The sequence below is a fragment of the Sus scrofa genome, chromosome 7 (genome assembly GCF_000003025.6).
Source record: "Sus scrofa isolate TJ Tabasco breed Duroc chromosome 7, Sscrofa11.1, whole genome shotgun sequence".
In the NCBI taxonomy this organism is placed as follows: Eukaryota; Metazoa; Chordata; class Mammalia; order Artiodactyla; family Suidae; genus Sus; species Sus scrofa.
In genome coordinates, this window is record NC_010449.5 from 18,230,389 (window position 1) to 18,256,288 (window position 25,900).

At 34.4% G+C, this 25,900-nt stretch overlaps 2 long non-coding RNA genes across 4 annotated transcripts in view; one reads left to right on the forward strand and one right to left on the reverse strand.

Moving 5' to 3' along the window:
* Nucleotides 1-25,900, forward strand: part of LOC106504342 — a 629,832-nt gene that overhangs the window by 601,620 nt on the left and 2,312 nt on the right. For both annotated transcript variants that reach the window (XR_002346093.1, XR_002346094.1), the window contains exon 5: nt 18,269-18,312. This is a non-coding gene — a long non-coding RNA (uncharacterized LOC106504342). The remainder of the gene's footprint in view (nt 1-18,268; nt 18,313-25,900) is intronic.
* Nucleotides 4,610-25,900, reverse strand: part of LOC106504343 — a 699,971-nt gene continuing 678,680 nt past the window's right edge. For both annotated transcript variants that reach the window (XR_002346092.1, XR_001297739.2), the window contains one exon: nt 4,610-4,819. This is a non-coding gene — a long non-coding RNA (uncharacterized LOC106504343). The remainder of the gene's footprint in view (nt 4,820-25,900) is intronic.

Consider the following 25,900-nt stretch of genomic DNA (forward strand, 5'->3'; position numbering starts at 1 on the left):
TATATGTCAGTAAAATCTCCACATGTAAGCAGAGGAAGCTCTTGGCTGCTCTAAAATGTAAATCCTCTCTTAAGAAAACAACTGACTTGAAGTGCTTTTGTATCTCTGGATCATGCTGTCAGGATTTTAGTGTTCTAATAACCCAATTCTAATGAGTTCTTATGATTTATTCAATAAGCACTAAAGGTCTCTTATATCATCGTTACCTTGATGGCTAATACAGTAGGATAAGCATTCCAGTTAGTTATGCAATCCTACATAGAGGTATTATTTAGCTCTCATCTTTGAATAATCAAAAAGAAATCTTTTAATTGTAATTCTCTATTAAATAAATTGGTTGTCAAAATTATTTTTATTTCTTAGTCTGGAAGTCTCTGCTTAAAATTTGCCATAAAAATCTGTAAAGTATAATCTCTCTTCAGATAGATTTTAAAAAAGTCACTAACTATAAAAAATGGTCATGCAGATGAAGTAATAGTTATGGATTTCATTTTGTTCCAAGGAATTAAGTTAATACCTTTACTTCTACCTAAAAACCCGCCACCAGATTTATTATTAGAACAGTGCTTACATAGAGAGCTGTTTCTAATATTACATTTTATGTTCCATAGATAAGTTCCTCATTGACAGACAGGTAGGTGATTTCCACCCTTTGTAGTTTCAAACTGTATAACAATGCCCAAGTATTTAAAATTTTCTATTATTTCTTCCTTGATAAAACAGTTGAAATATATGGTATATAAACTGTATCTTAATAGGTTTTTAAGAAAGAAGGCAATAGGGGTTCCTGTTGTGGCAAAGTGGAAACAAATTTGACTAGGAACCATGATGTTGCAGGTTTGATCCCTGGCCTTGCTCAGTGGGTTAAGGGTCCAGCAATGCTGTGAGCTGTGGTGTAGGTCACAGATGTGGCTCAGACCTGGTGTTGCTGTTGCTGTGCCTGTGGTGTGTAGGTTGGCAGCTGTAGATCCAACACTACCCCTAGCCTGGGAACCTCCACATGCTGCAGGTGTGGCCCTAAAAATCAAAAAAAAAAAAAAAAAAAAAGAAAGAAAAAAGAAAAAAAAGGCAATAAACAAAAATTTGCTAAATTGAGGTTAATTGTGTTATTTCTGTATCTTTTATCAAGCTTTGAAATGCAAGACCTGTGAATAACTGACAATATTTTTTAACTTATCCCTATAATTCTATACATTTTTTGCTTTATATATTTTAAAGCTATTTATTTTGTCTACCCTAAAGACCATTTCATCTTAAAGTCTTATCTTTTCTGATATAAATACACTTCTGATTTTCTTTTGGCTAATGTTTTCCATATTTTTCTCCATATTTCCAATCATACCATGGTCTTATATTTTCAATTACACTATGGTCTTATATTTTTAAATGTTAATATTCAAATGTTAAAATATGTATCTATCATATATGATATGTGAACAGCAGGAAAACGCAAACCTGGCTAAAACAAGTTAAATTTTTAAAAATAGTCACATATATAATCATGTGATATTTCAAAAAGTAAACTTATTTTAAACCAGCTTTCTTTGTGTTTTTCTTCTCTCTCTCTCTCTTTTTTTTTTTTTTTTTTTTTTTAAAGGGCCACACCTGCAACATACGGAAGTTCTCAGGCTAGGAGTCATAGGAGTCAAATCAGAGCTGCAGCCACCAGCCACAGCCACTCAGGATCCAAGCCCTACACCACAGCTCATGGCAATGCTGGATATATACCCACGGAGCAAAGCCAGGGCTCGAAACCGCATCCCCATGGATACCAGTCGGGTTCATTACCACTGAGGCATGATGGGAATTTCTGTCTCCTCTTTTTTTAATCTCTCTTTTATCCAGATTTTTAAAATTGATCTCTTGCCTAGTTTGATTCCTTTTTCTCATTCTATACCATTAATATATCCAATCTATTTCTAGCCATTTATGATTTATTCTTGAAATTTTACTATAATTACTTAGCTATATATACTTATCAGAGTCTATAACTATCTAGTCATAAAATGTCCCATCCCACCATTCCCACCATGAAAAAAATACAGGGACATTTCAACACTTATAATTAACACTATCAATTTATATACCATTTTTATCTATTTAATTCTTCATTGGGGGCAATTCATTAAGCATTAATATATTGGCAGCTTAACATACATTCTACTCATTTATTTTTTCATCATTTCTTCTTGTATTTTATTCCTTATAGTTTAGGCCATTTTTTTTTTTATTGCAGTTAAAGTACTTTCTGAAAAACAGCTTTTGTAAAGGCATTTCAGTGGCAACCTGTCAGCTTTGGTCTCATCTTAAAACATTTTTATCTTGCTCTGTTTTGAAAGGCAATACTCAAAGTATTTCTATTTGTCAACATAAAGTCAATATTAAATTCACTAGTTTGTTATTCATTAATAGAATAGCTGTGGGATTTTCTCTGCTAACTGCTTATAACTTAGCTGTATTAAGCTTGTGTGCATCTTGAATATTAGTTGATTTCATAAAATTATTCCCTTGCCACAGAATATATATTTTGTAATACAGGGTGGTAATTTTGGAAGTCAGTTCTTATTTTGAAATAAAATTAGTAGTTTGACAGCCTAATAAGAATGTATACATAATGTCATATGTCCTGGGTTTCTGATGTTATAATATTTATCATTTTATCATCTTATTTAAGAAAATTAACTGACCAAGTGATACATAACACAAGTGGTATTTCTCTTGGAAAGAAAATTTTGAGCTAATTATAATCATAACTAAAGCCTTGAGATAGTTTCTCATTTAAACATAGTTTCATTCATTTCATTTTCCATTTATGCACTAAAACTCTGATAGTTCATGATAAAACTTTTAAGAATGACTTTGAGCCTGAAATGAATAATGAGTTACAAATGATAGAAGCAGGTATCTGCTAAGAATGACCAGTATGGTGTATCTTCCTTCCCTAAATTCCAAACCAATTGAGATTTTTCATAGAATTTTTTTTTTTCACTATCAGGTTTACTATTGATAAATGAAACTAAATTTTTTCACAACAGACTTGGAGTCAAAAGAATTTTTAAACTCTCCTTTTTGAGTCCTAATAAACATTCAGTCAGGCCAAACCAAGAAAACTTTGAATCAAATGAATGGTTTCTTTTGTAATTTTTCTGGGATAAATAAATGGCCCCTATCATTCTATCTCTCATTATACCAGAATGAGAGTATAAGACTGTAAGGGATTTTAGATATCCTGTAGTTTAAACTCCTCATTCTTTGGGAAGGAAACATAACTCCAGAATGGGTGGAAAAGACCATTCACTCTTTGTGAGTCAATAATAGAACCCATCTCTTTTACGACGCAAGCCTACTTTCCTGCTTTCCACTGCAACCAAAAGTCTTAGCTTATTGATGGATGAAAAATAGCTAATTTGCCATGTCGGTGAATTCCAGAATACTCATGTGAGATAATTTGCTACTATTATCCCATTTCTACATAAAGCAAATTGAGACACAGAAGTGTTAAATAAGTCCCTCAGTGCTATACAGTAGGCGGATGGCATGGCTGCAAAGCCATTAGTCAGACTTAGAAAATATCTCTTGCCCGTCAGCTAACACTGCTACTTTCTATAATACCTGATCAAACTGTGGGCTAATTTTGAAGAAAAATTCTTGGTTTTAAATTCAATGAGGATTGGGTGTTTCTTGAATTTTTCTTTTTCTGGTGTTTGTTGAATGAGTAAGAGTTAAAAATAAGCTGTAGGTCACCTTCTGTTTTGGAAAGGTCCTAGGAGAGAATTAAGTGGATGAAAGCAGAGATTTCATGTGGTTGGCTGGATAGAAAAAAATCCTAACCATTCTACACTACACCCTAGCTGGATTTGCGCCAGAAAATAATGACAGAAAACAAATAAGGTAAAAAGAAAACTCTCCACACAAAAGCCCAAGGGAGATTGATAGAAGAAAGAAATGTCTACGGGCGTCTGACTTTGAGAATCAGCTCCATTTGCCCCTTGAATCTAATCTGAGCCCAGCAGGGGAGTTTTCTTCATACTTGCTTCCAAGACACTAAGAGGAAACACTGCAAATTTTAGTGATTTTTAAAAATTACATTGAGTGCTGCTGGATTCTTATCAAAGAACATGTTAAAATATATTGGAATCTAAAAGGTGATGAGTCTTAAATCAATTTTCACTATATTTGCAAAAGCATACAGTAAAGTTCACTATGTTTTCATAAAGTACACCGAATTTTGGGTAAAACCAAGTGAATTCTACCATTATGTCTGCCAAGAAATACGAGGGTAAGCAAATTAGGGTATAGTAAAAGAAGGTATTTAGCTTAACCAGGGTATCAAACTAGAGACTGAATCAAATTCATCCAAAAAGATGCTTAATTTGGGAGTTCCCACTGTGGCACAGTGTAAAGGAACCCAACTAGTATCCATAAGGATGTGAGTTGATCCCTGACCTCGCTCAGTGGGTTAAGGATTCAGTGTTACCATGAGCTGTGGTATAGGTCACAGATGTGGCTCAGAGCCCACATTGCTGTGGCTGTGGTATAGACCAGCAGCTGCAGCTCCAGTTCAACCCCTAGTCTACCACAGGTGCAGCCCTAAAAAGACACACACACAAAAAAAAAAAAAAGAAAGAAAAAGAAAAGAAAAAATAGATGCTTAATTTGTGTGGCATAGAGTTTATTAGATTAGGTTTGATTTGTCCATAGGTCAGCTTGACACTTTCCTTCACCTTGGGCACTAATGCTCCTGAAGTACTTTGCAGTTTCTGCTACTTCTGGCTCCTGGTGATATGTGGATTTCCCACCTTCTGTTTTGGTGTGGAATCTGTTCAAAAGGATAGGAGTAAAAACACTGAAACCTCATGAAACATCATCACAACACTGAATGAGGTAGATGAGATTGTAAGCTTTAATTCTGCTTTTGCTCTAACCATCTCCCCTGCCAAGAAATGTCTTGATGACATCCTGCACAAGCAGGCTTTGAATTGGGACATATGGCACACCCTCTCAAGCAGAATTAGGTTGGTCACAATGTCTAAGTCTAGATTTCAAGAAGGCTTGAGTATTTTTCTTGCTCTCTTGTACCTCTGTTATTACTGTGATAACCATACACTGGGCTAATCACTAGTCTTAGGAAGAGGTAGCATACACATTAATATGTGCTATGAATGTGTTAAAAAAACATTCACATGTTCTGAAGTTCCTGCTGTGGTGCAGCAGGTTAGGGATCTGGCATTATCTCTGTGGTGGCTTGGACCACTGCTGTGGCACTGGTTTGATTCCCTAGCCCAGTGCCATGGGTTAAGATCTGGCATTGCAGCAGTTATGGCATAGGTTGCAGCTGTGGCTCAGATTCAGTCCCTGGCCTGGGACCTTCCATGTTCCATAGGTGCGGCCAAATAAATAAATAAATAAATAAATAAAATAATAATAATACAATTTAAAAAACCCAAAACATAGGACATTCACACATGTAAATACACCAGAAGTCAAACATTATGGGTTAAATCCCTAACAGATCTCATGTTGCATATCAAATTAGAAATTTAAAGAGTGCTTTATGCTCAGTGTGCTTAGGTTTTGGAGATGAGAGTAGAGATACAGTGTTAATACATATTTTCACAGAAGTGTAGATTACTTCCATCCTTCTGGAAAACAACTTAGAATACAGTATCAAAAGCATTACAAAAATGCATAAGAATTTTCTACTTAACAATTCAACATGGAAGAATTTTTCCTAAAATAAGACTATACGGACTCCAAATACACATATTTTCATCACAGCTTTGTTTGTAGTAGCAAAACATTAGAAACAACAGTAGTTAATTGAATTTAAATGACAACGTAAAATCATAATTGAATTCTATAAAATTATTAGGAATATTGTTACAGAAGTACATGTACTGACTCAAAGAAGTAAAGAAAGATGTAGTTTAATTGCAAGGGAAAGAAAGTTTTAAAAAAAACATCTAGAGTATTCTCTTGCCTTTGTGCAAAAATATTCAAATACATTTTATGTAAAAGAAGTCTGTCCAGAAAAATTTGAAGCAGGTGATACCGATTTTCTGATGTATGCTTCTCTGTACTTTGTAAGTTTTTGGTAAATATGGATTGTTTATAGAATTAAAAATTAAATAACAAATGGATGCCCCCCCCTTAAGATAGTTGATTCAGTATTTTAGAATATTTGAAGTAAAGATCAAGCCTCTTCAGCTGTGAATTAAATCTGACTTCAATTTCCGCACTGCTTTTCCTGTCTTTGGAATCTCTGTCTTCCTCTGTGATTGTCTCTACTTTATGTATGATTAGAAACCACGGGTTACTTGGGTTCCAATGAAAAGTAGTTATGTACTCACGCTTGTCAGATGACGATCACCACTTAACTGCCTGCATGACTCTCAAGTTATTAACCTCTGCAGTTCCACATTTCCAAACATGAAAGGGGTTAAATATGACCTTGAGTATTCATTCATCTAGATATTCATTTATTCTGTTCTTCATTCCACTGTCATTTTAGAGACTGTGTTTATGACAGACTCTGGAGATATAACAATGACCAAGAAAGGCAGTGTCTGTCTTTTCAAAACTTCACTACTGATAGGAAAATCCAATGCTGAAAACAATTGTAAACATTATCAATGGTAGGAAAACAGGGTGCTGTGGGAGCATTGAGGAGAGGCGACTGGCTCACTAACAAGGGAAGGTTTCCCTGAGATCCTTTGGTTAAGATGTGGAGTTGGAGTAATTATGGCTGGTGCAGAGAAGTGAATAATAACTCATACCATCACTTCTATCAGTGATTGGACCAGCAAAACCCAAGTGAACAAGATCATAGGGAAGAAAAGCCATGACTATGTATACAAAAATGACTGAAGTTAATCTTAAGTGATAGTGAGGGGGCAGTTGATATTAACAGGCATCTATTCCACTCTTCCTCCCCTTCAGTCTGGACTTTCAGACTTGATTCTGGAGGTCTGTTTCTGAACTTGAACGATATACTGGTTGAGGTTAGTAGGGGAGCAATATTGGCTGTTCTCTAAAAGGCAGATTGATGATGATCAAAGTGTTTATGTATTTGATCTAATATCTCCATTCTAAGAATTCATCCTCAATATGTATACAGACACATATATACATAGAAATGTATATGCATATGAACATAACACACTCAGAAATTTATGCTCAGTAGTAGTTACCATAATAACAAATGTTGGGAGAAAACTCAATAATGGGGTAATGAAACTAATAATCAGGATACACACATTTTAAAATGCTAAGCTTAGAAAATTAGTAGAGATAGTGGAAAAAATCACAAATGGATAAGAGAAAGCTTTTCTACAGCCAACATGTGTTATTTAAAAACTAATACATCTACAATTTCTTTTTAAAATTGTAGTTATTATTTCATTGATGTATAACTTACAATATTATATTGGTTTCAAGTGTACAACATAGTAATCTGATATTTTTACAGATTACACCCTAAAATTATTGTAAAATATTGACTATATTCCTTGTGCTGTACATCACATCTCCTTATAAAGCTTTTTTATTTTATAACTGGTAGTTGGTACCTCTTAATCCTCTTCACCTATCTACCCTCCCATCTTTCTCCCTTCCAGTAACCTCTAACTTGTTTTCTAAATCTTTGAGTCTGTTTTTGCTTATTATATTTGTCCATTTGTTTTGTTTTTTATATTTTACATATAAGTGAAGTCATTAATAGTATTTGTTTTGTCTGATTTATTTGATTATGTATAATACTATCCAGGTCCATCCATGTCTTTGTAAACAGCAAGCTTTTATTCCTTTTCTTTTTTCTGTGTCTGCAGCATGAAGTTACCAGTTCAGGAATCAAACTTGTGCCATGACACTAGTCACAGAAGTGACAACACCAGATCCTTAACTGTTTGGCCACCAGAGAACTCTGCAAGCTTTTTCTTAATGTGACTAATATTCTATTATATATATATACATATATATACATATACCATATCTTTACCCATTCATCTGTTGATGGACATTAAAATTGTATTTATCTTTAAAACACTTACAATTTGTCCTACATCATTCTGTGTATGTGGGAGCTATAGCCACTTCCCTAATATTCTAATCAATCAAAGTACTTTCATTTACAGTATCTCATTGTGTCTACTTCACAGGCTTGAGAAAATATTGGCTTTGTTGGTAGTTTCTAAAGTGTTAGAAACCTGTAGAATTGGAGGAAAAAAATGAATGTTGAACATTTATTGAGTATTTAAGTATCCGGAAGATACAAAGCTCAGCAATTTACATCCATTACTTTAATCCCTTGCCACAACAGCAACTCTGTGAGCAAGGTGATTTTAATCCTCTCTTTACATTGAACAGGCTGCAATTCAAGATACCAAGCAACTCTCCCAAAGTGAGGCAGTGTGTCTATGACAGGGCTGGAACCAGAAACCAAAAAGTGTTCAGTCTACAACTTTCACTGTTACATGAAGTACAGGACACCTCATTTTGTCATGCTTCAGTCTACTAGGCTTCACAGATAATGTGCTTTATCTATTTATTTATTTTAACACATTGAAGGTTTGGGGCAAATCTGCACCAAGCAAGTTGAATAGTGCCATTTTCCTGGCAACATTTGCTACTTCATGTCTCTGTATAACATTTTGCTAATACTCATAATATTCAGGCTTTTTCATTATTATCACATTTGTTATGGTGTCTGTGATCAGTGACCTTTAATATTATTTTGCAAAAAATTAGGACTTGCTGAAAACTGAAATCAAAGTTAATTTTTTTTTTTTGGGGGGGTATGCTTTTAGGGCTGTACTTGTGGCATATGGAGGTTCCCAGGCTAGGGGTTGAATTGGAGCTTCAGCTACTGGCCTACACCACAGCCACAGCAACTTTGGATCCTTTACCCATTGAGAAAGGCCAGGTACCTAACCCACATCCTCATGGATACTAGTCAGGTTCATAACCTACTGAGCCACAACAGGAACTCTGATAGTTACATTTTTTTTTTTTTTTTTTTTTTTTTGTCTTTTTGCCTTTTCTAGGGTCACTCCTCCTGCGGCATATGGAGGTTCCCAGGCTAGGGGTTTAATTGGAGCTGTAGCCGCCAGCCTATGCCAGAGCCACAGCAACGTGGGATCCAAGCCGTGTCTGCGACCTACACCACAGCTCATGGCAACACCATATCCTTAACTCACTGAGCAAGGCCAGGGATCAAACCACAACCTTATGCTTCCTTGTCGGATTCATTAACTACTGAGCCACAACGGGAACTCCCAATAGTTACAATTTTTAATTGAGGTATTCACATCGTTTTTTTAAGACATAATTTTATTGTACTTCTAATAGACTACCTACAGTGTAAGTATAACTTTAATGTGCCTGGGAAACTAAAAAATTTGAGTGACTTGCTTTCTTACAGTATTTGTTTTACTGTGGTGGTCTGGCCCTGAACCTTCATCATCTCCTAGGTATGCCTTTATGCATTAGCTTTATCATGATACTTATCTTAATTATGGAGAAACTGAGGGATCTCATCCAACATATACTGTCACACATGCAGTAAAACTACGGCTGATTTTCAAATCCATGTGTTCTGATGCTAAATCTCAAGTTTTTTCTCCACTACATTATGTTTACCTGTGTGGGATACAGTGTCCTTTCAGTTACCTGCAATAGATGGATTTTCAACCTAAGTCAATTGCGAGAGAAGAGCCGGAGGGAAACAGTGTTCCCAGTGATTTCCCTATCAGCATTCCTAACTCCATACCTTTAACAAGTAAATGTGCTTGTGGCTGGTTTGCCCTGAGGCCCTGAAAGCCTGATTTCATCCAGCTAGACTTAGGGCAAGCCCCTACCTGATTTCATCTTTAGACCCTACTTCTGCGTCATTTCCAGGGCTACAAGAAGGTGCCATCTTGACTTCTAAGTCTTCTTCACCATCAAATGCTTAGGGCAAATTTTAGCAATATTCAATATATATCTGGCCTGATTTTATATCAAATAAGTCAAAATCAATTTTTTAACAAATAAAAAGCAAATCACAAAAACCCAGTGTCTTGTCTAGTTAGTTAGAAATAAAACAACAGTAATAGCACCACTAAAAAAAGGCATTACCTGTCAATTTCTCAGTTGTCTTCTTATTGAGTTCACCTGGAAGGCAAAGCTTTTCCATAGAAAGGTGACAACAACATATGATATCTGATAAATAAAGATAATGAGTTTCCTCTGCTTGTTGAAACTGGGCCATCCACAACTATATCATCACTGAAGTGGAAACCGATCATCACTCAGCCTGCATTAGTGTCATGATATTATGATCGTGAGTCACTCAATAGCTTGCCGCAGACAGCAATTCTTATAAATAAGCCCGCTTATTCAGAATGCCACAGAATGTGCTCTGGCGACTAGCAGAGGCAACATAAATATTGATCATCACCATAATTGTAATTTATATTGGCATAATGTCCCCCTCATGAAGCATTTCAGTGGCCCTGAATATTTTCCTCAAATTGGTCCTAATTCAAATATAGATGTGACCTGTGTTTATCTATGCCATGATATAAAAAATAAAACTATAAACACAATTTGTGTTTAGGGAAGAAGACAATGTCTAGGTTACTTAGAAAACAAATTGATTTTATAGTACTTTGAAAATTTACAACCCCAGTTCATATGTTGAAGCAATGTGTACCCAAGGGAGTTTACAGTTACTTTCTAAAAAGAAGAGGTTTAATGATGAGGGATAGTAGAAAATATTGTCAAATGGGTAGATAGAGGCCCCCAAGAATAGGTTGATACACAGTCAAGAATTTTGTAGGAGTTCTCTTGTGGCTTAGTGGGTTATGGATCTGGTATTATCACTGCAGGGCTCAAGTCACTGCTGTGGTTTGAGTTCAGTTCCTGGCCCTGGGACTCCCACATGCCGTGGGTGCAGCCAAAAAAAGGAAGAAAGAAAAAGGAATTTTTTAGCAAGTGGGGGCTATTACATATTTCTCTCATAATACATTATTATGGCAAGGTCTCCAGCATTTTAAAACACATATCAGTGCAACATACTACCTGTTTTCTTCAAAAACATAACTGTAACCAAAGTAAGTCATGGATTTTGATTTTCTCCTTTGAGCTTAGAAGGGGCTACATTATCATAGCTTTATCAAAACAGATGAGTGGTTCTCAGGATTTTTGGTTGCAAGAGCCCTTTACACTTAATCTTCTTAGAACATCATAACCAAATACCTTAGATTGGGTGGCTTAAGCAGAAATGTGTTTTCTCACAGTTCTGAAGACTGGAATTCTGAGATCAGGGAACCAGCATGGTCAGGTTCTAGTGAAGACTTCCCTTTGGTTTGTAGATAGCCACCTTCTCTGTGTGGCTGCTTGTGGCCTTTCCTTGGGGTGTGCGTGCATACGTGTATGTTTGTGTGTAAAGAGAGAGACATCCCTCCTCCTCTTCTAACAAGGCCACTAATGCTATCAGATTAGAACCCCACCCTTATGACCTCACTTAACCTCAGTTTCCTACTTAAAAAGCCTTATATCCAGATGCAGTCACATTGGGGGTTAGGCATCAACATACGAATTTGGGGGGTAGAGGTGGCACAAAATTCAGTCCCTAGTAAAATTCTTCAACATTACTGAAGATCCCAAAGAGCTTCTGTTTATCTGGGTTATATCTATTGTTATTTACTATATTAGAAGTTAAAATTGAGGAATTTTAAAAAACAGAATATCCAGTGCTCGTTTCATTAGCTACTCAGGAAACTCCACTTTATACTCAAGAGAAATTAGAGTGACAAGGGCTAATAGCACTTTAGTATTGTTATGAAGTAGTTTTGGCCTCACAGATACTGTAAAAGGACCTCAAGAATTCCCAGGAGTCCCAAACAAACTTTAAGAACAATTTGCATAGGAGAAAATTGAGCTACCTAAATTTTTACATATGTATTTTTTCCCTAAAATAAGGCATTAAAAAAAAATATATATATACACACATATATATATATTATTATTATTTTTTTTTTTGAGAAGGAAGTTATCTCAGAGTCCATGACTCTTTTGTTCCTAAGTTAGGGTAATAGACAAAAATTACAGGGCCAACTCCCTCCTCACCCTACCTCCCCCATTTTCATACACCCAAAGGCAGTTAAAAGTTTTCATTCTTATCTTTATGACAGACTTCTTTTCCATTAGAACAAAGCAACTTCAGACCAAAAATGTAGGCAGATATGATTTTACAAGGAATGGTAGTAGAATGCTGATAATATCATTTCTTCTTTTTACATATAACTTTTGGTTTAAGTTTGATATAAACACACTACAGCCAATCTTGATCTTCAAACAGCAAAGCATCCATAGTAACTATTTTAATATGAGAAGACCTGCAGTATTGAATTCCAAAATTTAAAAAATATACTGGTTTCTAAAGTAGCCCATTTTGTCTAGTACTGGCTGTGATTTTTCTTATCAAATGTCATTGAATGTTTTGTATCCAAAGGTTTGGCCTTAGCTTCTTATAATTGCACATTATCTCTCTGTACTTCTTCCAGTATCAGCAATTGAAATACTTGGGGCAGTGTTTTATTCTAGGATATTTTTCCATTCAAAGAAAGATATTGATTATTTTAAACTATCTGCACATTTAATAACAAGTCACTGAAAAATGTCTTTCAGCAACTTGATATGCAGGGAAAATATATACTCCTTTTGCACATCAGAATTTCAATATTATGCTGACATTTAAAAACCTCATAAAAACAAAGTTTATATTTTGAGAACTTGAGTCAAAATTAATCTAAACAAAATGCTTGAAGTGAAGATAATTTAATAAATTAATAGCAGGACTTGGGTTGGGGAAAGTCACTAATTTTCCATATAAATGGACCCAAATATGCAATCATAAATATTCCTATTCCTATTTTTGCAGATTTAAGATAAGTGGTCTGGCTCCCTTAGTCTATTTTATGATCATATCTTCAAGAAATAATTATTTCCATGTACTCAATATTTGAAAAATATGAAGAAGAATTTACCACCTTCAGAAAGACATTAGAAATGGAAATTATAGATCATCAGTAATAAAAAGACAAACCATCTTGTTTGAAGCTAGATTTTCCTAGATATGTGTCTTATTTTGAAGTTAGGAAATATAACTGCTATAGTCACAGTGACAGAGTTAATGATTGTATAATCAAAATCACATGTTTTTTAAAGTTCTGAATACAATTAATAGTATGTGTGTTGATTTAAGTTATTGTTTTAAAAGAAAAATCATTAAGAAAACAGGTAACTTTAATTTTTGTGATTGGAGAATGGAAAACAGACTGTAATTGGGTATAATTAGTATTAATCATTTTTATTTCTCTTAATCTAGTCATGCTTAATGGCTTCTGCCTAATTAAGGGAAAAAAACTTTTTTTGGCAGAAAATAAAGAAAAACATAGAAGAATAAATGAACATCTCACAAGTTCGTCTGGCTCACTTTAGCATATTTAGAAAATTATAGATATCACCTTCAAAACCCAAGTCACCTAGATTTTTTCCACCTTGAAAGACCAATTAATTTATGATATTCTGTTATATTTCATTGGGTAATGTCCTGTCCTCCAAAATATTATTCTAAAGAATTATTTTTAATGACAGAATGAGGAAAATAAATAAACACAAAGGTATTTGCCCCATGGTTGCAAAAGGACACAAGTTCAGAGAGCTCGGATCTATCAATAGGAGAAGGCAGTTCTGAATGCTAAATCAAATTACACCTTTTCCTATTGGGATTTCAACATCTGCTTTCGTGTAGATTGATTAGAATAAAGCAGGCCATCAGAGACCCTTTGTCTGTGTTTGACTGGGTGAAACAGCTGACAAGTGGCCATCAGATTACCCACAGAGGGGCAGCTGCGAGATAGGAGTTTGACAGCTGACTTCATTATAATTCCTACGATGCAGACTGCAATGGATTTGTCCTTTAATTGAGCTGGGCCAACAGACTGCCCAGAGAGGAAATGTGAGGGAAGATGGCTAGATACTGATAACAGAAAAAGTAGCAAGTGAATCCCACTCTAAGACAGAACAGATATATCAGGACAATCCTGGAAAGAAATGTTTCGGTATTTTGGGCATTTCAACAGCTTTAATTGAAATTGAACTTGGCTATTGAAATATCTTGGAAAGTTATTAATCAGGGATCTATACCCCTACCTTAGCAAGCAATTTCCCAACTATCTGCCTATCACTTTGACACATGCTTTTGAATCCTACGTAGGAGAAGTTGCTTCAAAAGTGTATAAATAATAATGTATAATAAAGCAAAGTTTGCTATTGTTAATAAAATCCTAGAGGGATTTCTGATAGAAAAAAAAAATTTCAGATTGTCAAATTTTATAGTTTACCATGATTCAATATGTACAAGTATATTTGGGAACAAAGAATAGTTTAAAGTCCAACAGACCTAAGTGAAATATTGCAATTTGAATATCAACAGCAATTGGATTTAATAAAACACATGGGTCAAAATAATACACTATTTCATATTGAAACAAAGACAATTTAAAACTGCATACATTGTGAAGGTATTATAGATTTTCACTTTGGGAAAATAACTTTGTAGTAGGCTTTGGCATTTAAATATGTATGCTTCTGTAATTTGTCTTCATTTGCTTCTGGTAGACTTTTCTCTTTTCACAGTAAGAACCAGGGTGAAATAATGGCTGAAAAAATCCACACTGGTCATGAATAAAATAATGCATATTGTTCAGTGTTACTATTATAAATGTCTCTTGTCAATGTTTCCATTTATACTATTATCTTGTACTTTTTACACTGAAACTTTTATTTAGAACTATAGGATTAACTGAATAAATCAACCACAATTTTTGTTTAATATTTTCAGCTTCCTTTGTGAGTCCATTTTCAGAAGAAAACTCTTTGCATTTATTACCATGGGTCACTCTTCCTGTGTATGAATGCAATATCAGAACTGCAAAATAGTTAAATAACATGCAATCAAAAGAGAGTCTTGATAAAAGATACATCATTTACTCAACTCAGTTATTTTCGGTAGAAAAAAAAATTCAGTGTAGAGATGGGGTGACACATCCTAGCTCTTACAACCTCTTCACAGATTTTCTGAGCAGAGGAATTTGAGGTCTGCTTTACTGAGGCCAATAGTTGAATGTTATTACCATGCTCCTCACAGAACTCTAATATTTAACTTATGAAGGATATTCCTTTAATATAATAGTACAGTGGTTAAAAATATATTCTCTAGGAAGTTCCATTGTGGTTCATCTGGTTAAGGGTCTGGCATTGCCACAGCTATGGTGCAGGTATTCTTGGGCAAGTCACTTTTAAGTCTTTCTTCCTCAGTTTCCTCATATGTAAAATTAGGAGACTAATATTACCTACTTTTATAGTATCATATGTTTTCTGGGTGTGGGGGTGTGTGTGTGGGTGGGTGATGACTAAGTAATACATGTAGAACATTTAGAACAAAGTAAGCTGAACTGTTAGTCATGACCCCCCTTCCTCTCTCCCAGTTAGCCCCATCTCTCTTTTTTTTTCACATGCTAATGTCTTAGGATAGAAGCAAATGAGCAATCCCCTCAAAAAATACTAATTTATGAAAATAGCATCCAATAATAAAATTTACAAAATTAACTTGAGCATATTACTTGAGCATATAAATATTACAGAAATAAGATTTATAAGTCATAAACATCGAGTCTAAAGCAGTTTCTGATTTATTCTTCTTGAGATTTTGCTTCATTGCTTATACCCTTTACTTGCAACGATTCCCAGGGTCAATAACATAGTCACCTCCAAAGAAGGGGAAAATATGGAAAAAGAAAGATATATGATACTAAAATCAGTCAAGCTGATAAAGTTATATCTCTTATAAGCATGGCAAATTTGTTGCATGTAAAGAAGGCCTGGATCAAATCTATACCTTTGTTTGAATTTTGCCCTTAGTGCTCAGGTGCCATCTAGTTTTCCACCACCTGGAATCTAGGGTTTCAGGATTTCTTACTTCAATCAAATACTAATTTTAAACAATCCTTTTATTTATTTGTTTTTCTAGTATCCCCAAGGCTCCTAAACTAAGTACAACTTGGCAGTAGGAGCGACACATGAGATGAACATTGCTTTGTAAAATAGCAGTGAGTAATACCTTTAAATCCAAGAAATAATTTCACTCTAAAATTTTTTGAACTTTTCTCTGAAACATACAGTGCAATGATCTCCTAAAAAACCTTGTGTAGTGGGTCATAGAATAATACCTTCTTCCCTCAATATCATAATTGACATGTAATAAAATATGGTACACATATTAAGACGACATGTGTTTCACCACAAACTATAAAGCAAAAATGACATTTTTAGAAAGTAAATGTGTCCCTCATTACAATGGCCTCTAAATCTCATTATGTATATGCCATATACATGATATTTTTATGTCAAATAAATTAACGAAAAGAAACAGAATATACTGACCATCAGTACTAGATTGTGTACACTAAATCTCTTACCAGTAGAATACCACTTTAGATGTTATGTGATTTTTAGAATACGGCAGAAAAAGGTAGAGATTAAAATCAAGATTTTTTTGTATTCTAGGCCTCATCTCATCAATGTATAAAAGTTACATTGCCAAAGTAAACTGATTATTAGCTTGTCACAACTTAAAAGCTAAAAAACAATTCTTAATTTTTTGGGGCTGCACCTATGGCATGTGGAAGTTCCCAGGCCAGGGACTGAACTCACACCATAGCAGCAACCTGGGCCACTGCAGTGACAATGCCAGATCTTTAACACACTGCACCAGAGGAGAACCCCTCACATTTTTCAGCTCTCTGTATTTGCCTAGCGTCCGTGATTTGGAAATGATGCTTTGTCAGGTTCAGGCTTGTTCTGACTCGTACATTAACACTGGATATGAGGACCACACAGGTCCTTCTCATCCTGAACCGATGAGATGTTCCAGTGAGTAGTTACAAGGTTGAGGCTGGGGAACCACACATAAAGTTTTGAACTTAAGAATTAACTTCACTTGAATGACATCTGTGAATCAGATTTGTTTTCACAGTTGTTGCCAAAAGTGGGGTTTGGCTTTGGAAAAGAATGCCTGTAGAAATAGCTTACCTCAGTCATTCAGAGTGGTTAATTTTCAGGAAAATCTATGGGACTGATACATCAACAATAGTACTAGCATAGATACTAGAAGAGGAAAACCACAGAATCTGACTGAGGATAAATTCAGCCTTGAATTTATTTAGGAACCATCAATCAGGGACCCAAGATAGGAGATGAAGGGTAAAGAAGTAAGAAAGAAATGGAAGAAGCAGGTACACTCAAACCAAATTTATCCAGTTAACTAAATATTGGGACTTTCTTGGGCTGAAAGAGAAATTGAAAGGATAAAAATTCCAAATTTATAAAGCTAAACGTTCCTCAGAATTTCAGATAACCTATTTTAGCCTTGGGGGAATTTAAAATTTATCTCATTCTGTCAGATTTCTCCTTCATCTCTGATTATTCAAGAGTGATTATTATTTCATTTCTTTTTTTTTTTTTTTTTTGTATTTTTTGTCTTTTTGCTATTTCTTGGGCCGCTCCCGCGGCATATGGAGGTTCCCAGGCTAGGGGTTGAATCGGAGCTGTAGCCACTGGCCTACGCCAGAGCCACAGCAACGCGGGATCCGAGCTGCGTCTGCAACCTACACCACAGCTCATGGCAACGCCGGATCGTTAACCTACTGAGCAAGGGCAGGGACCGAACCCGCAACCTCATGGTTCCTAGTCGGATTTGTTAACCACTGCGCCACGATGGGAACTCCTATTTCATTTCTAATAAAGCACTTTAAACTGTAATTTTCTTTAGCACTATTTAAGCTGTATACTACAAATTTTGATGTGTTGGAAATATTGTTCAATTTTATTTGTGATTTATGCTGTGACTCACGGGTTATTTGGAAGTGTCTTGTTTAATTTGAAAATATTTGTGGTTCTCGTAGATATTTTATGGTCTTTGATTTATAATTACACCCCTTGTGGCCAGAGAACAACCTCTGTGTGATTTAATTACATTAAATTAATCCATATTTGCTTTATATTCTTGCATAATTTCTGTCTTGGTGAATGTACTAAGTGCTCATGAAAAGAATATGTTTTCTCCAGTTGGTGGCTGCAGTGTTCCTTACATATCACTTAGGGCAAGATGGTTGACAACATTACCAAAACAACCTATTAATTTTTGTTTTTGTCTTTGTTTTAGGTGTCCTATTTGTTACTGGGAGAGTGGTGTTAAAGTTTCCAATGGTAAGTGTGAAATTGACTCTTTAATTCTGTCAGATTTTTACATGTTTCGAAGTTCTGTTATTAGGCACATAAACATGTATGACTGCATGTATTCCTGATGAATTGAGCATTTTATCAGTGTGATATATCCTTGTTTTCCTCTAGAAATATTTTTAAAGATTAGATAATCTGATATTACCAGAGCCAGTTAGGCCCTTTTAGACATACCGTAAGCATAGCACACCCTTTTTCCATCCATTTACTTTCACCTTATCTATGTTGTTATATTTAAAGGGAAACTCTTGTATATAACCCACAGTCAGATTCTGTGTTTTTTTTTAATCCATTCTGATAATCACTGACTTTTAATTGGAGTGCTTAGTCCATTAATATTTAATGTAACTATTGTCATAGTTGTGATTTATATATATATCCTTCTGCTATTTTTTTTTGTTTGTTGCTTCCATTTTTTTGTCCTTTTCTGCATTCTTTTGGATTATTTAAATATCATTAGAATTTCATTTTAACGTACTTATTGGCTTTTTTTAGCTTGACCTTTTGTATTAAATTTTAGTGGTTGCTCTAAAGATTGTAATAAAACATTATTTTTCATTCTATGTAATGTTAATATTATGCCATTTTACATAAAATGTACAAATTGTGCAACTATTTTTTATGATATAATTGTCATACATATTACACATACATGAAATTATAAGCCCCTCAGGACAATGTAGTAATGTTTCTTTAAATTGTTCTGAAGAATTCCTTTAGCATTTCTTGTAATGCAAGTCTGATGGGAAAAAATTATCTTAGTTTTTCTTCTTTATTAGAAAATGGTCTCGCTTCACATTTATTCTTAAAGGATAATTTTTCAAAATATAGAATTATTTTTTCAATTACTTTTAAGATGTTGGTTCACTGTTTCTTCACTATTTTATGATGAGAAATCTGTTCTTTGCTTTCAAGATTTTTTAAGTAATGTGCTCTTTTTCTTTGTTTTCAAGATTTTTTATATCCTTAGCATTGCTGTTTTTCTTTGTTTTCGAGATTTTTTATATACTTGGCATTTAGTGTGCTTTTTTTTTTTTTGCTTTCAAGTTTTTTTATATTCTTAGCATTTAATGTTCTGACTATGATGTGCCTTGAGCATCATTTTCTTCATATTTATCCTGCATGATATTTGCAAAACTTTGTGTATCTTTAGATTTACATATTTTACAAAATGAATATAATAATGGATATTATTTCTTCAAATACATCATCTGCTCAATTCTTTCTCCTATCTTCTACTGGGACTCCAGTTACACATATGTTAGATCTTTTGCTGTAGCTCCACACATTCTTGAGGCTTTGGTTTTCATTTGTTTTTTTCAATTTTTCTATTTTTTCTCTCAAATTTTGCTGACTTTCTCTTGCCCATATTATTTGTTGGGTTTCCTTTTTAAATTTCATATATTGTGTTTTTCATGTAAATAATGCCCATTTGTTTCCTTTTATAGTTTCCATCTCTTTTCTAGTTCCTGTTTATTCATTGTGAGCATACTTTCTCTTATATCCTGGAATATTTTTATAATTGCTATAAAATACTTGCCTGCTAATTATAATATATGGATTGTCTTGGGATTGTTTTTTCCTATTTGAAATGGGTCAGATCTTTTTGGTTCTTCATATGCAGAGTTATTTTGGAATGTATGTTGAGCAATGAAATACTGTGGAGGCTGGAGGCTGAGTATTCTGTTTTATTCATTTCAGAACATCTTAAATTTTGTAATTTTAGCAGGCAATTTAGCAGGAATCTAAATTCTGATTCTCAAATATGATTTTATTTTTGTCTCTTTATCCTTTTCTGGAGGCTATCAGAAGTATATGTGGTTCAAGAGTGAAACCAAATTTGGCAGAGTTTATAACACAAAATATAGCGATTCCTTTCTCTGGTTCTCATTTTTATTGACTCACCCTCACTTTAAAACAGCTGTTAGTTGCCTCTAAGTCTCTTCTCTGGTTCTTCAAGGCACAAAGTTCTGAGGTTTTCTGTCAAAATTTTAGCTGATATATGTGCAGTATATCTTTGACCAAAAGCTTTAGAAATAGAAAATCATCTGAGCTAAGCTATCCTTTCCCCCCCCGAGATTTTACTCCTGAAAAAAATTTCTGCTGTTGTTCATTTTTAGCATCATTATTTCTTTTTTTAAAAAAATTGTTCAGAGTTTACAATTCTTATCCCCAGTAGGTTTAGATCCTATAAGATATTTCTTGGTTATGCAAGAAGTGGGACACTGATCATTATTTACAGAAATACAAGAAACTCTATCAATCCAGGAATATGTAAACTTTAGGGGCTAATAACCTAGTTCTCTAAATTATTATAAGTTGGCTAGTTACCTTTTCCAAAATTCTATCAATAAATGGAGCCTAAGAAACAAAATCCCTCTAGGGCAGTAGGAATGCTACAGCCATGTATAAATACTCAAGGAGTCGAGAAGTTGCAATTTATATCCTTGCTTCTAATAATAATGAATGCTTGAGAAATATGAGATATGAAGTGGAGAATTTACCTGTGTATGAATATTTCTGAATTACACTTCTTCTCACCCATCCACCTTGTTTGGTAAGTATTGCAACCCATATCAGAATATATGGCACAGCCTTTCTTACATAAAGATTGGACTGCCAGTAAAAATATAATTAGAACCATGCTTTCTAATAGTTGCTATACTACTGATACTTTTGAGCCAATCGTACATCGCACTTTACTTAACAATTTCACTGATAATAGAACTTGCAGAATGAATAAATAAAACTGAACAAAAAAGGTGACTGGAGCAAAAGGAATTAATTTCAAAATTAGGATTTATGTTAAATACATGGGAGAATAAATGATGTGGAGATATGTGCCTATTTGAGCCATCCCTATCTAAAATGTTTATCATGTATATGTATAAACTACACAAGACTTAGAAACGGACTGAAAAAAGGTGGACATCTGTTTTGCCAAGCAAAAGATAAAAACTTATGCAGACACTATTTGGAGTTTTGAGAAAGTGTGTGTTTGTGTGTGTACACATGCACATATGCTTGTGAACATGTGCAGAAATTTTTCATTGAATTATTTTGAAGCAAAAATTCTATTAGAAAGGGAATCTAATGTCATTCTTTCCTGCAGTTTCTTCCCTACTCATGTCATTCTAATTTATCAGTCTTGCTGAGAAGTTTCTTACTGAATATTATTTTCATTTTTATTGTTTAATTCAATAAGAATTTTTGGGGGGGCTTCTTTTTTGTCTTTTTAGGGCCGCACCTGCAGCATGTGGAGGTTCCCAGGCTAGAGGTCGAATCAGAGCTGTAGCCACCGGCCTACACTTTCTTGGTAATGCCAGATCCTTAACCACTGAGTGAGGCCAGGGATCGAACCCGCAACCTCATGGTTACTAGTCGGGTTCGTTAACCACTGAGCCATGACAAACTCCCCAAAATGAATTTTTATTAAACTTCCTGAATTTTACCACCTGTGTCTCCGCAATATCCTGATGAGTTTTTGTCACTGTGGAGCACTTTCTATTGCTATCGGATTAGTAGATAGAGCACATGTTAGTTACTAGACTTCCTATAAATAATGCATATTTACTTATCCAGTATTGTCTATACTGAAAATTATTTTTTAAGGAAAATAGAAGTTATCATTTTCAAAAATAAGAGAAATAACGTAGACAAAGAGAAAGGAGCTGAATTCTTGATCTCCTAGAGTAAGAATTTCTGCTCAGTGTTAGAGTGCTCTGGGAAAATATTTCCACTGCATTTTGATATATAAATACTGAATTTCATATTCAAATGCTAATCAATTAGGGAGTTTTTCATGAAACCTGTACTAGAAGGCACGTGATCAAGCTACTTAAGGACTTAAGCCTCTGGATTTTATTTTGTACAAATTAAATAGAAGTAGCAAAAATGACAAGACTCAGTGCTGGTTAGGGTTAATGACAACCGATTTTTCATTCACCATCACTGAAGTATAACATGTCTGATGGGCAGTTAAGCAGTATAAAGCTAATGCAATAACAATTATGAATTTCATAATATATAGTAATGCCTCTAGAAATAAGCATTTCTTTGCTTAATCCAATGAAATAATTAAAAATATGATGAGGCATTATATATATGTGCATGTCAAGTACGGCACAGGCCCAGATGTATCAGAGGAGACTGAATCTATTCCAATACTATTTTTCTGTGACTTTTGTAAAGACAAAGGCGCTCCACTGAGAAGGCCATCTGATAGATGAGATATGCATGGTACCAGGAGGGAGCAGGCAAGGCTGGAGTTTATTGAAAACTTCTTGTGCCCCACCTCAAACCTCTGTTCTCAGCTGCTGGGGTTTTTTTTTTTGTTTGTTTTGTTTTGGTTTATTTGTTTGTTTTGGAAAGCACAGGTTAAGTCATTTGTTATTTTAAAAATGTAGGAAAAAGTGGAAACACTGATGATTATGAAATGGCAATGTATTTCCATGATTTCTTGTGCAAGATTTTGAGTATTTTCAAAATTATGATCTGTAAGTTATTTGTATGGGTTTAAACTTGTTAGGAAATCATCTTACCAAACCATTTCACTAAAAATGCCAAAAATAAGGATTCATAAAATCATAAAATTTATGTAATGACCTCTTGAATAGCTACCAACTAATTTTACTCCTGAAGAATAAAATTTAGTGCTCATCATAAAAGGTTACACACTGACTTCTGATATATCTTAAACTTTAACTATTGAGAGCTGAATGGTTGTACAACTCCAGGGCCACCTTCCAGGTTGTACTCTGTATGAATTTCTGCCTGGATTTGTGCAATGAGAAAAGCCCTCCACCAACATCTGTTTTGAAGAATTCACAGCTATTAGTCAATTTATTTCATTATCATTCTAGAAAAAAACTGAGCATTTCAGGACTATTAAAGTCATAGCTTTAAGTACATTACCAAACCATGATTTAAGGTCTGCTACAAGCTCATATATTAGAGGAGAAAAACCAATGGGGGAACATTTGGCTCAAGTCCTCCTGTTGAGATCATGGTCAGAGGTGTGATACTTGCCAGAAACCTCGGAAAAACATCACATATCCACACATTACTCCACCCTTCACCACAAGAAAAAAATAAGTCAACACAAGGCTCATATCTCTCCACCTTTTTCAAAAGTCAGAGCATTAAAAGCCATTCTTTGGAGACTAGATTGTTAAGTTTCATGTCTGAATGCACAAAGAAACGCATAGGTCATGGGTGAGGTACAGAATCCTGAAACCCATTTTAAAAAGTGATTTTTCATGTGGCATTCTTGTACTCGATTTGACCATTATTAAACATAATAATATCCTGAAGTATAACTACCAGAATACTTAAAAGCATATCCTTGACGAAACTGAGAGCAGTATTATTTCTCTCTAGCTCAAAACTTGAAATAGAATTTAAAATAGTCTTCTACTCCAGAATAATGTAGAACTGAATTGTTGCTATAACTTATACTCAAGGTTTAAAAACATTTGAATAGACTCTGGAAAATATTATTATAATTATTATTATCTTTTAGGAAGACATGTAGAGAAGATAATCAGATTAAACTTTACAACCATCATTTTAAAATGTAATATCATCATTGGATCATTCTGCTCTTTTCTATTCTAATCACAATATTATTTTTAATAATATTAAAAGCACACTTTAACATACTACTTAACACAAAATGTAGGATCTTAACAATAAAATGCAGTTAACCAGAGGATCTTCTCACGATGCATACATCTAACCCTCTCCACTGGGGTAAACACCTCCCAAATGCATATTTATCTTTCTTACTTCAAGTTTTTAACAGCTTTATTGAGATGTAATTGACATAAAATAACATGTAGGGTTTTTTTTTCTCCGAAGTTTTATTTAGAAGCAATTGACATATAATATTGTATAACTTCAATGTGTACAAAATAATGATTTAATATATGTATATTTTGTAAAATGATCACCACAGTAAATTTAGTTAATTTCCATTGCCTCAGACAGTTAATTTTTTTCCTGTAATGAAAACTTCAAGATCTACTCTCTTAGCAACACTCATATGCACAACACAACATTGTTTATCTGTAGTCACCAGGCTGTACATGACATTCCCCAGAACTTATTATCTTATGACTAGAAGTTTGTATGTTTTGACCACCTTCACCCATGCTACCCACCCCCACCCACCCCCACACTGCCCCAGATAACTACTAGTCTATTCTCTGTTTCTATAAGTTTGAGTTTTTTTAAGATTCCACATGTGATATAATACAGTATTTGTCTTTTATTGTCTATCGTTCACTTAGCATGATGTTCTAACAAGATCCATTCCTGCTGTCACAAATGCCAGGATTTCCTTCTTTTTGATGGATAAGTAATATTTCATTACATAGATATGATATTTTCTTATTCATTCATCCATTGATGGATACTTGTTTTCATGTATTGGCTATTATAAATCTTGCTGCAGTGAACATGGGGGAGCAGATAGCTCTTCAAAACAGTGATTTTATTTCTGTAGATATATACCCAGAAGTGGAATTGTTGGGTTATATGGTAGTTCTAATATTATTTTTTTGAGGCCCTTCCATACTTTTCTCCTTAATGTTTATATCAGTTTATACTCCCACCAAGCGTGCACAAGAGTTCTCTTTTCTCTGCATCATTGCCATCATTGCTGTCTCTTTTTTTTTTCTTTTTCTTTTGATAACAGTCATTCTAGGTGGTATCACTTCGTGGTGTTGCATTTCCCTGATGACCAGTGATGTTAAGAAACCTTTTCATGTGCCTCTTGGCCATTTGAATAGTTTCTTTGGAAAAATGTCTATTTAGGTCCTTTGCTTATTTTATTTATTATTATTACTTTTTTTTTTTTTTTTGATGCACCTGCAACACATGGACGTTTCCCAGATCAGGGATTGAACCTGAGCCACTGCAGCCGAGTCCTTTTTGGTTTTGATTTTTAGGGCTGCACCTGTGGCATGTGGAAGTTCCCAGGCTAAGGGTCGAATTGGAACTACAGCTGCTGGCCTAAGCCACAGCCACAGCAACGCAGGATCAGAGCTACATCTATGATCTCCATCAGAATTCACTGCAAGGCCAGGTTCCTGAACCACTGAGCAAGGCCAGGGATGGAACACACATACTCATGGATACTAGTCAGATTCATTTCTGCTGTGCCACAGTGGGAACTCCTTGGATTCTTAGTTCTAACCAGATTATTTTGTTTTTGTTGCTGTTGAGTTGTATGAATTCCTTATGTATTGTGGCTATTAATTACTTTTCAGATAATTGCTTTGTTTTCAGACTTATTACTAAGGAATGTTCTTACTATTTTAAATTTTGTTTTTTTAGTCAAGTTCTGATTTTTTATTATCAGTGTTCCTGATCCTAGGGAGAGAGCATTTAATATTTCTCCATTAAGTATGATGTTAGCTGTAGGTTTTTCATAGCTATCTTTGTCAGGTTGAGTAAATTCTTTATATTCCTAGTTTTCTGAGAGCTTTTATAAGGAATGGATGTTAGATTTTGTGAAATGGTTTTTATGCATCTCTTGAAATGATTAGATGGA